We start from the raw sequence: 12,307 nt of genomic DNA, 5'->3' as shown, positions 1-12,307 counted from the left end.
TCTAGTCATAAGTGTGTGTGATATACATATATACACATATATGAATATATGCACATATATATGTATGTCACATGTATTACTCAAAACACTTTTTGTTATAACATATTAAAACATACATAATTCAATGATGGGTTTATTATTTTCAAAGAAAGCAGTTTTTAGCTTGCTGATTTGTCATTTTGTCCTCAGGGCATGATTCCGTGGCTAGCACATAAAGCAGTAAATATCTACTGAATAAAATATGACTTATTTTTTTATATGCCATGTTTCCCCAAAAATAAGACCTAGCCTGACCATCAGCTCTAATGTGTCATTTTGAGCAAAAATTAATATAAGACCCAGTATTATATTATATTATATTATATTATATCATATCATATCATATCATATCATATCATATTATATTATAGACCCAGTCTTATATTACATTAAAATATGACCAGGTATTATATTAATTTTTGCTCCAAAAGATGCATTAGAGCTGAGGGTTTGGCTAGGTCTTATTTTCGTAGTACATATTTTTAATTATTCTCTTTAAGTACTTTACTCATTACCACACCAGAGAGATCAAATCCCATGGTCTCACCCATTAGTTAGCGATAGTTATAAAGTTATGACTCTAGGTCTACACAAGAACGACACTGCCCCCTAAACTATGGATTTGCACATTCATAGAGGGAGGCTATTTCCATTTCCACAAAATGGGGATATGGTGGTATGCTAGGCTTTTAGAAGATGAAGACAGAGGTGCTGGGATCCTGTTAGACAAGGGACTGCCATGTATATACCACATAATTATTTTTCATTTTTCATGACTCTCACATGGCTCAATGTCTATTCATCATATAAATGAAAAATCTGTTCAATAGTATCTGAAAATAGAATCTATTTTATACACAGACACAAAATGTTTTTGCACATTTTATTATAAGCTTACTTACTTCCAAACGCTAAGTGTCTGGTGAATTGGGGGAAGGTTGCTTTTCATTTTGTTCACAACTTTATCACAGTGATTCATTATTTATGAAAATCAACCCACTGATGCTAATGTTGCCATGGTACTGGATCACCAATACTAAAATATGGATTGTTCTCCCATGGTGATCCCATCTGCAAGTGTAAATATTTGACCAGTTCACTAAAAGATAGTATCTAAGCATATTGAAATGCACACCTATTATGAACTATTATATTTACATGTCATGCTTTTAATTGTTAGGGTGTTATATTTATTTGCAAAATTAAGTGTATAAATAGATTATAGTCTCTTTAAATTCACTTTAGGAAAGTGCTGTCGGTTGAACAGCGTGCCCCTAAAGATATGTTTACCTTCTACTCTCAGGTACCTGTGAATGTTCACCTGGAAATAGTCTTTCCAGATGTAATCAAGTTAAGAATGGATGTTAGGATAGGCTCTAAATCCAATTATTGATGTCTTACTAAAAGAAAGGAGAGATGCACAGATACACAAGGAAGAAAGTCAAGTGAAGATAGAGGTAGAAACTGGAATTATGTTGTCTCAAACCAAAGAACACCAAAGATTGTCAGCAACCTCCAGAAGATAGAAAGAGTCAAGAAAGAATTGTCCCCTAGACTCTTCGGAGGGAGCGCAACCCTGCTGACACCTTGATTTTAGACTTATATCCTCCAAAACTGTAAGATAAGAAATTTCTCTTGTTTTATACCGCCCAGGTTGTGGTACTTTGCTATGGCAGTTCTAGGAAACTAATGAAGAGAGTAATGGTGTATTACAAAATGTGTTCCAAAGAAAAGGGGTTCACAACAATTAAAACCACAAAATACTACTAGATTTGTAGAAGCTGTTCCAGGGATTTTCAGGGACCTTCAGGATATTCTTGGAACTTCCTTTTCCAACCAGTCCTTTCACAAACTACCCTTTCTGCCATTTACCATTATCTGAACACACAGACCACCTTTATTTGTACTCATGTCTGCTGAAATCTTCCTGATTAAACAGCTGTTATGCACAGCCCGACGGAAAGGCAAACTCCTCCCTCCTATATCCCACCAATCAGAGGTGGTTAGTGGACCACTGTGTTTTAACTTTTTGATAACAAGTAAGCAAGTATACCCTGACTTGTATTACAATTGTCAGTATATAAATCTATTCTTCCAAAATTTATTGGGAGCACAAACTATGCTTTATTGATGTTTGTATCCTCAATGATCCTGACTGCAGACCTTCAAATACACATTGTCATCAATTAAACAAAGAAGTACATAGATAAGTAACACTTTGTGATACAGAGAAAATGTTTTTTACAAAAGGGCTCTGAGAGATTAACTATTTTTCTGGGAATGTATCAAGAGTGGAATCATAATCATTTAAAGAATAAGAGAAATCGAAGTTGGCCATTAAAGAATACGGAAAATAAATAATTTATTTAAAACAATATGAAAAACAGTGAAAAAAAGATACCTATGACTAGAGCAAAAGCATATTTTGTCCGAGGTAGGCAAGGCGGAAAATGAAATTTCCATTCCCTATCCGTGCCTGTCATGTCTGGGAAGGGCCAGGGCCTGGCAGTGAGCTTCCAGATGTCATTAGATGATGGATCTCGGAAGCCTAATCTTTTTTAACAAATTATATCATCCACATAAAAAAAAAAAAAAAAAAAGGACATGCATTTATCTCCTTTCTTCTTTTATTTACTTAAGAAATAACGAGGAGTGCCATTGCTTCAGAATTAGACTTCTATTTTATCACAGACATCAGCTGCAAGGCAATTTTATCATAGATATCAGCTGCAACATATTTGGTAAATCTTAATGACATCCTTTTACACCTATACAATAAATCAGTAGTAGAAACTTCTTTAGCTGTGACATTTTCACTATTTGCTTTATCATCAACTGTTACATAGGCATATATTGCAATTTTGAAAAGAAAAGCTTTCACAAACATTATGACATTTGATTGAATTGAGTAACTTAAAAACCATGCCTTCCTAAAATATTTTCTAAAGTCAGATTTTTTTTCTCTTCAAAAAGCAGTATTAAGCAGATCTATAACTGGAACTAGCACCCTTCCCTCAAGATGTCTAAAGTGCTATTTCTGTGCAATGATTTTCCCTAACTCTCTCTCTCCTGCACAATTAGTGACTTAATATTTCAACTTAGACCTAATTCCCATACACTCAGGGTTCCTCAGTGCAATATGCATAGCCCATAAGCAGATAAACACGGCATCCAATAGTCAAACTTGAGTAGATTGTTATAAAACAATATTTAAAATTCACTTGTATCCTTATTCACAAAGTTATTTGAATTTTGGAAAATATTCCGTGGATGTCTTGGCACCAAAGATGTAAATACTATAAAAAAAAAAGTTAAAAACTGGAATAATTGGAATTTCAAGTATCACAGAAACCAACTGGGCGGGGACCCTCAGGAGAGTGTCTCAATAACCCATGCTGCCTGGGGTGTTATACTCCACTCCACTTACCTATCTGATCTGACTTCGATCTCAGGTATCTCGTGCATTTTGTTGGAGCTTATATTCCTTTTTTCAGTGCTTGACTAGAAGAACAGTTGATCGCTTCTCGGCCTTTTGGCTAAGATCAAGTGTAGAAGAACAGTTGAAATACATAATTGATATTATAACTATTACTATATAGCATTATGGAAACTTTTAATAACTTCATGTGCAACAAATTTATTTAAACCAGTGGTTCTCAATTTGAGCTAACTTGACCTTCCAGGGGACATTTGATGGTGTCTGGAGACCAGACATTGATGGTGTCTGGGGTTGTGTGTCTGGTGTCTAATGGGTGGAAGCCAGTGATGCTGCTAAACATCCCCTAGAGCACAGAACAGATCCCTGCAAGAAAGAACGATCTGGTCCAAATGCCAATATTGCCAATATTGAGAAACTCATGTATACTTTTCACGATACCTATGAGTACGTAGCTACTGCTGATAGTTGAGTGATTTAAAAAAAAAATGAGGTGACTGTAATATTAACAACTTGCCAAGGTCACACAGAAAATACATTGTTGAGCTGGAACTTAAACCGAGGCAAAGTCAAGCAGTATGGCACAGAGTACGTATTGTAGCGATTGCTATGCTGCCTCACTGATGTTAGGACTTAAGAAACGGCTCCCGGTGACACCTACTGCCTGGTACACCATGGTGTAATACCCTCCATTTGTGTGTGAAATGGACCTAGTGACTTGGTATTTAAGAACAGAATGAAGCAGAAATGTTGGGAGATCAATTCTAGTATTAAGTTATAAAAAACTGTCTTTTCATTATGGTTTTGTTTTGACTTTCTGTGATGATTAGGGATGTTGAATACCTTTGCTTATGTTTGTTAAGACTTCTTTGGAGAAATGTCTACACCTGCCTTTCACCCAATTTTCAATCAGGTTATTAGTTTTTTCACTATTGAATCCTTATATATTTTGGTGATTAACTTCTTATTTTATATATGATTTACAAAGATTATCTCATTCTGTAGGTGCCTTTTTCACCTTGTCAATTGTTACTTTTGATGTATAGAACTTCCTAGTTTTATGTCATCCAGCTTGTGTATTTTTGTTATTGTTGCCTGTGTTTTTGATGTCATAGCATGAAATCATCACCAAGCTCAATGTCATGAAGTTCTTTCTCTCAGTTTTCCTGTAGTAGTTTTATAGTTTCAGGTCTTCTATTTTAGACTCGATTCTATTTCAAGTTAATTTTTGTGTAAGTGGAAAGACACGGGTCCAGTTTCCTCCTTTTGAGTGTGCATTTCCAGTTTTACCAGTACCACTTCTAGAAGAGGCTATCATTTCCCCATTTTGTATTTTTGTCCCCCAATCAAAGATCACTTAACCGTATATGCACGCATTTAATTCTGGGCTCCCTATTCTGTTCCATTTGTCTATCTGTCTGTTTTTATGCCAACACCATGCTGTTTTGTTTTGATTACTAACAATTTCTAATCTATTTGGAAATCGGGAACTGTGATGCTTCCATCTTTGCCTTTCTCAGGTTTAATTTAGCTATTTGTTGTCTTTTGTGGTTCCATATGAATTGTAGAATTGTTATTGCTATTTTTATTTTAAAAAATGCCATTGTGATTTTGATAGGGATTGCATGTAGATTATGTTCTGTAGTATAGACATACGTCTTCCAATCTATGAACATGGAATATCTTTATATTTGTTTGTGTCTTCTTTAATGGCTTTCATCAAGTTTCATAGTTTTTAGTACATACATTTTTCATTTCCTTAGTTAAGTTTACTAACACCTGTCAGGATGGCTATTATAAAAAAAAAAAAAAAAGGCAACATGTATTGTTAAGTATGTGGAGAAATTGGAACCCCTCCACACTATTTGTGGGAATGCAAAATGATACAGCCAATATGGAAAACAGTACAAACAGTCCTCAAAAAATTTAAAGTAGACCTACCATACAACTCAGAAAACCCATTTCTGGGTATTTATGCAAAAGAACTGAAAGCAGAATCTTGAAAAGATATTAACACTCCCATGTTCGCTGTGCCACCTTTCACACTAGCCACGTTATGGAAACAACTTAAATGACCATCAACAGATGAATGGATAAAGAAAATGTGGTATATGCATACAATGGGATATTACTCAGCATTAAAAAAGAAAATTCTGCAATATGAAACAACATGGATGAACCTTGAAGATATTAAGCTAACTGAAATAAATTAATCATAGAAAGACAAATACTATATGAGTCCGCATAAAATAATCTAATCCATAGAATCAAAGAGTGGAATGGTGGGTATCAGGGACTGGACAGAGAGAGAAATGGAGAGTTACTAATCAACTGGCATAAAGTTTCAGTTAAGCAAAATAACAATGTGCAATATTACACCAATAATCAACTAAAAAATTTGTTAAGTGTGTAGATTTCATGTTAAGTGTTCTTACCACATAAAATAACACAAATTTTAAAAATAAAACAATGTTTTCTAAAGAAAAAAAAGTGATTGCCTTTGTCATCCTTCATGGTGAAAGAGCCAGTCAGAGGACGTAGCCAAACCATACACTGATTCCTTACTGACAGTGACGGAAACTGTGAGATCAATGGTGCAATTAAGATACTAAATTTGGAGATAGTGTGTTATGCAGCAATAAATAACTAAAACAGATATATAATTTGGAGTTTATTTTAAATGTGTCTTTGAAAAATGGTCACATGGTTTTTATATCATCTTGGAGAAAGAAAATAGACTATAAGCTGTATCTATACATCCCTTTTAACTGCTTTAAGCAATATGATTGGTGTAAATAAATGCAGTAAAATAATTTAGTGGGGATTTTAATATTTTATAATTGGCCATGTAAATGTAGCTACTACAACATTAATACATACATGGTAATCATTTTAATGTAATATATCACTCACAGTGGTTGATTGTAGGTCAATGAAAGTTTTATTGGTATGTTGTTACTGTCACAGTGCCAATGTCAGTTAAATGATGACTAATACATATTATAATTACTCGATCCCAACAATATTTGACCTGATTTTATAGCCTAAAGAAAAGAATACTAGTTAACAAAATTGGCAAAAGGTAGTGAGTAACTTAACCACTCTTTTTATAAAATTATACATCTTATAACGGAATATTCTTGATCAAGATGGTTCTTATACATAACCCACCAGCTGGATTTATTTCTGTCATCATGTGAAACTTTAAGCTCCTGCTCCTCTGTATTCTACAGAAATCAAACTATAAGGAAAAGCTCTTCTCGTATAACTTACAGATATGATACAGGATTTATCATAATAATGACCATTCTTAAATATTTCTCAATTATAAATCAGTAAAATAAGAGCAGGAACACTGTTGTATCTTGACCTCTTTGACTAGTGCCTGGCACATAGTAAGACCCAATCTATAGTTGTTGTCATATTAAAATTATAAAACTGTATAAAAAACTATATGAAATGTTATTTTAAAAATTTAATACCAATCAAAAGGCACAATGATTTTTAAAATATCAACAATCAAAAATATGTAAAAAAAATATGATTCATTAATATGGCAATTATGTAATCCCTTCAAGTTATGTTTCTAGGTATATTAATTCATTTATGAATTAATCCATCAAATATGTATTAAATTCTTACTGATCTTCCAGCACAGGATTAGAATCTGAGGACATACGATTGAAAAAGAGAGGGAAAGAAAAAACCCAGGTATATTACTACGCTAATGAACCCAACAGAAGAGTTGGGAAGACAGAAATTAAACCAATAAATAGTTATATACTGAAATAAGTGCTTTAAATAGAAAGCAAGCTTCTATGAGAAAGAACGACACCCCCCTTCACCCCCAAAGGAGGCTGTCAAGGAAAAAAAAAAACATCACAGGAGGAAGAGACTTTTCAACTGGTTATTGAATGGTGAATAACTGATACCAAAAAGGCAGACAGAAAAATGTTTTAAACAGCAAGTACAAAAAGTGCAGGCTCCAGTGTAAGAAGGAAGCAGTAACTTTGCCAGAATCTTGGACCAATGTCTACCAGCTATTAGAGGGCTGATGGAATTATATTAAGAAAAAATGGTCTCCAAGAACATTTGAGCAGTTAACCCACAAAGTTGAAAGTAGTTAAGAGTGCCTTGTCCAAGTATCACCTTATGCACCCAAGCTTGGAATCTAATCCTACCAAAAGTGACACATTGCATTTGTACTCTTTCATTTTTTGTTAATAATGAAAGCACATTCTTTATAACCTCCTAAAGTGCTGCAATAAGTGCTGCCTATTTCTGTGCTGTGGGACGGCCCCTTGACTTCGATGCACCACCTTGTTCCATAACCATTGGTCTCAAAGCAATGTGATTATGTTCATCAAAAAGCTGCTAGGATGAGAGTCATTTAAAAAGTACCACCCAAAGGCGTCCATTATGTCTCGTTTCAGAAAAAAAAGTATTGCAGTTTGAGCATGATCCCTGATGTCTGGAAGTCCAATAAAACTCTGATATGCTTACGAATACTGCCCCCGATAGCCTTCCCAACTTCAATGTTAGTTTTGTTTTTGTTTTTGTCCTAGTTTACAAAATTTCTCTATCTTTACTTTGGCACAATCTTTCAAATGGCACATCATTAATACATTTTGGTGACTATTGGATTTTATTCCATTTTTTCAATATGTGATCAATGGTACTTTTTTTTTTTTTTTTTTTTTTGTAAAATCTTTGGAATTCAGCCATAACAAAAGACAGACACTGTAGTCTCAGAATTCGGTGGGGGACAGGGGGCAGAAAGACTATTAAAACAGGTAATTACATCAAGATGTGATGAGTATGTATTGTAATAGGGGAAATAGTGGCTAACACAAAAGCAAAAAAGAAAAAAAAAAAAAAGTAGAATTAACTTTGTCTCAGCAGCAAAAAAATGCTCCAAAGGAAGAACTATTTAAAGGAGGGAATTGGAAAATAAATAAAACTTGCCTAGAAAAAAGTGAGAAAAGTGGGTATTCTTCCTGAAGAAGGATGTGTAGTGGGGGGATGACTGATGAGATACTCGTTTTTGGACAGAACCCAACAGGCACAAAAACCTCAGAGAAGACACAGCAGGTTACTATGGTGGGCAAAATATTTCCATATATATGAGGTTTAGTGTTTTTAGGCACTGAATGTGTGATTGAGAGAAGGCAAGAGATGAGGTTGGAGAGAAAGACAAAGCCCCATGATATAGGGCCCAAAGAGGCAGGTTGCTTTATTCCTAGGACAATGGGAACCCAGTGAAAGAACTAAAGCAGGGTTGACATGATTTAAGAGACTGTCCAACTTCAGTGGACAAACTGAATGAGCCGTTTCACAGTCTTTCTCTACTAGTTCAGGTAGGAGATGATCTGATCATTGTCTTTACTAAAAAGATGACTCATCGATGAATTTGTTGGATGCTTAGGAAATAAAAATGTCAGTACTTGGCTTCTGAATAGTGTCAGTAAGGACAAAAGGAGAAAAAACTGATGATTTCCAGGTTATTAGGTTTCAAAATAGGTTTAACAGTGGAGTAATTTATTGTGAGGAGAGAACCACAGTACAGAATTAAATAAAATGTGTTCAATTTCGACTAAATATGTTGATGTGCCAAGCAGAAATGACCAATGAGTAAGAAGCTTTGATAAAGCTATATCATTTTCACAGCACTTTTTAGAATAGAGTGGAATGTCTTAATTTTCTGAAAATGTTACTGCATTCCCTTCAATAATTTTTCTGTGATGTGATTCCTTATCATACAAAGGGATGAAATGCTTATGCCTAAAAATTATTTCACAGCTACTCTTAGAACATAAAGTGAGATGACATTGAGGAGCTAAGTAAAATCTTGAGATGCTAAGTTATAGTTAGGTGAGTTAGACAATTAATTATCTGAAAGAATTCTGAATTATGGCACACTGTGAATGCTTTAGTACCAATTCATGTGTTTTTCTGTGTGACACGAATCAAAACCACCCTTGTGTTCTTCTGGGAATCTCCTGCTACGAGTATAACAGGAATGACACATTATACCTTTTAGATGTTTGTGAGAACTTCTGGGGCATTTTGCATTCTCAGGACCAGTGAAAGAGAAAGACCGTGGAAGGAAAATTAGAAGGAAAAGGTAGACATAAACAGGAGGTAATGAAATGTTCTCTTTTGTGAGGGCACCTCCTCTTCCGCTGCAATTCTTAGTCCTGGCTGTACGGAATCACTTGGATAAGCTTTAAAGCATACCTACTCTGGGGCCACCCAATAGGCACAAAATCAATAGCCGTGGGTTTAGGTGCCAGGAATGGTTCCCTTATACAAAGCCCCATTAGTTGTCTTGAGATCTGCTCTGAGATCCTTTATTAAGAGCAGTTGTTTAGGCAGAGAAAGACAAATACTGTATGGTTTCACTTATATGTGGAATCTCAAAACAAAACAAAATAAAAACAGACTCAGAAAAACAGACCAAAGGGATGGCTACCAGAAGGGAGGGATTGGGGGATGAGAAAATAGGGAAGGGCAAAATAGTCAATAATATTGTGATAAATTTACATGGTGACACATGATTACTAGAACTAGTGGGGATTACTAGAACACATTGTAACATATAAACATGTAGAATCATTATATTGTACACCTGAAACTAACATAACCAATATAAGATTGTATACCAACTATACTTAAATAAAAATAACTAAATAAATAAAAGTTAGAGTAGCTAGTTTACAACTTCTATTGAAAAAGAAAACAATCAAGCAAGATTAAACTATGTTTTTTTGATATATTTTTTCTTTTAAAAATATTATAACTTCTAAGTGTGAAATGTAATATGAATAACCGCATGTAAAACCATCAGATTATTATTTTCCTAACAAAAAGTGTTTTCTTTTGGGATCACAATTCCACAATGCAAAAGAGTAATATGCTATCTACGTTGAATGAAATACAGACTCCTTGAAAAAAATTTTTTCTTAATTAAACCTATTAAAGGTGATATATTTTCTTTCTAGGAGTGATGCTATAGGCCACTTATTTGTAATACGTAGTTGGTCTGCAAATAATGGTTTAGTATTCTTAAAAGTAATATAGTTTTCATAGTGATAAGATGAAAAGCAAAAATTTTAATGTGTAAAAATAAATCATAATCATAATATTCTGAAAACCTTTCTTTCTTTTTTTTTTTATTTTATTTTATTATTATTTTTTAATCAACTAGTTCTTAGATAACCAACCATAACAAGAATTTATATGTTTTTAGAAGAGGGCCAATCCCAGTCCCCACAATTTCCAGTTAACTTTTTCTTCTCCTCAACTAAAGCCACACAGGGAGCATAAGATAACTTCTTTGGTGTTTCAGACTAAGCAATAGCTAAAACTAAAGCAGACATAAGGGGTAAAATTACAGCAGGATATGACTGAGCTTTTTTCTTTCTCTGCTTGGGTTTCCTTATCTTTAAAATGAAGAATCCCTTCAACCAGATTTTATTAAGCTAAGTAAGCAATAGTTATAGTAATATTAAACAATAGTAAGCAATAGTTGCTTAAAATAGTTTAAAATTTCTTCCTGATCTTCTAAGCAAAGATCCCCTACTTAAATGAACTTTAAACTTCAATATATGAATGAATGTTGCACTTTCATTTTTTAAAAAAACAAACAACAACAACAACAACAAAAAACAGGTTTCTCTAGAGTCCACTATCTCTTATACTGGGATAAAAGCTGAACTCTGGAACTCTCTATCCATCCAGATCCTTCCACAAAAGTTCTTTTAAAATATGTGTGTTGGTAGACACATAAATTAGACCCTCTCACCAGATATGTTAACAATATTTTTAAACACATAACATTTTTGAAGAATATCTATCATTGCATAGATAACAAGCATTATTATGTATTAATGTAAAACCAAATAGACATCTTTGTTAAATAGGATTTTAATGTGTAAGTGATCTTTTGAAAATATTTGTATGGCTTTTTCAAACAAAAGTTAGAAAATCAGCAAAACATTGCTATAAACTACCAGGTGACAATGGAAAGTGATTTGTTATAGGAAAATAAATTCAATTATACTTGTTTAAATGATCTTCCTTCAGAATAAAATTAAGCTATAATAAAATTAATTATTTTACAGTTGTTAAAATAAGTGGGATATTCCAGCAATTTTATTTCTCTTTATGTTAGCATGTGCTTACATAAATAAAAATATAATATAATGAAAGAAAGTCCAGCAGTGCTCAAGCAAGATAACAAAAAGTAGCACTACAATCTGAAATGAAACAAATGGATTCATATGAAAAAACACCTCTAAAAAGGAAGAATGCAGATGATAGCAGCTTTAACTTGTCACCAACATTTCATTTATTCAACAAATATTTATTGAGTGCCTACTGTATGCCAGGAACTGGTGAGAGAATAGTGAAAATGTCAGGCAAAGCAGAAAGCATACAGTCTAGTGAGAAAACTGTTAAAACCATATGCTCATATTATTGGCCAAAAAAATATCATTCTATTTCAAGCAGTTTTTAGAGGTGTGAAACTTTAACATTTTTTCATAATTTTAATTATGAAGTACATTTGGAATATTTCACATAATTAATAGGAAAAAGTCTTTTAAATACATTTTTTTTTTTTTTGCAAATGGCAAAACCATTATTTAAAATGGCAAGTGATATTTGTAGGTTCTAGAAAGTAAGGAATATTCACCTCCTGACTTTACCAGAAAGAAAAATTATAAACTTGATATTCTAATATGAATTTATTTCCTAGTTTTAGAAAATTTTAATACCTTCAAAAAATGAGCATCTAGGAAAATATGGAATCGCCTACACCACAAGTATCAA

At 33.4% G+C, this 12,307-nt stretch overlaps 1 pseudogene; it reads left to right on the top strand.

The window, feature by feature from the left end:
- The first annotated feature begins 3,555 nt into the window (after positions 1 to 3,555).
- Positions 3,556 to 3,731, top strand: LOC148755131 (U2 spliceosomal RNA; annotated as a pseudogene).
- Positions 3,732 to 12,307: the final 8,576 nt, after the last annotated feature.

This window comes from Rhinolophus sinicus, chromosome 16, assembly GCF_057876585.1.
Source record: "Rhinolophus sinicus isolate RSI-liver-muscle chromosome 16, RSI-T2T, whole genome shotgun sequence".
Lineage (NCBI taxonomy): Eukaryota > Metazoa > Chordata > Mammalia > Chiroptera > Rhinolophidae > Rhinolophus > Rhinolophus sinicus.
Note: the sequence above shows the minus strand (reverse complement) of the source record. Positions and strands in the feature narration are given on the sequence as shown.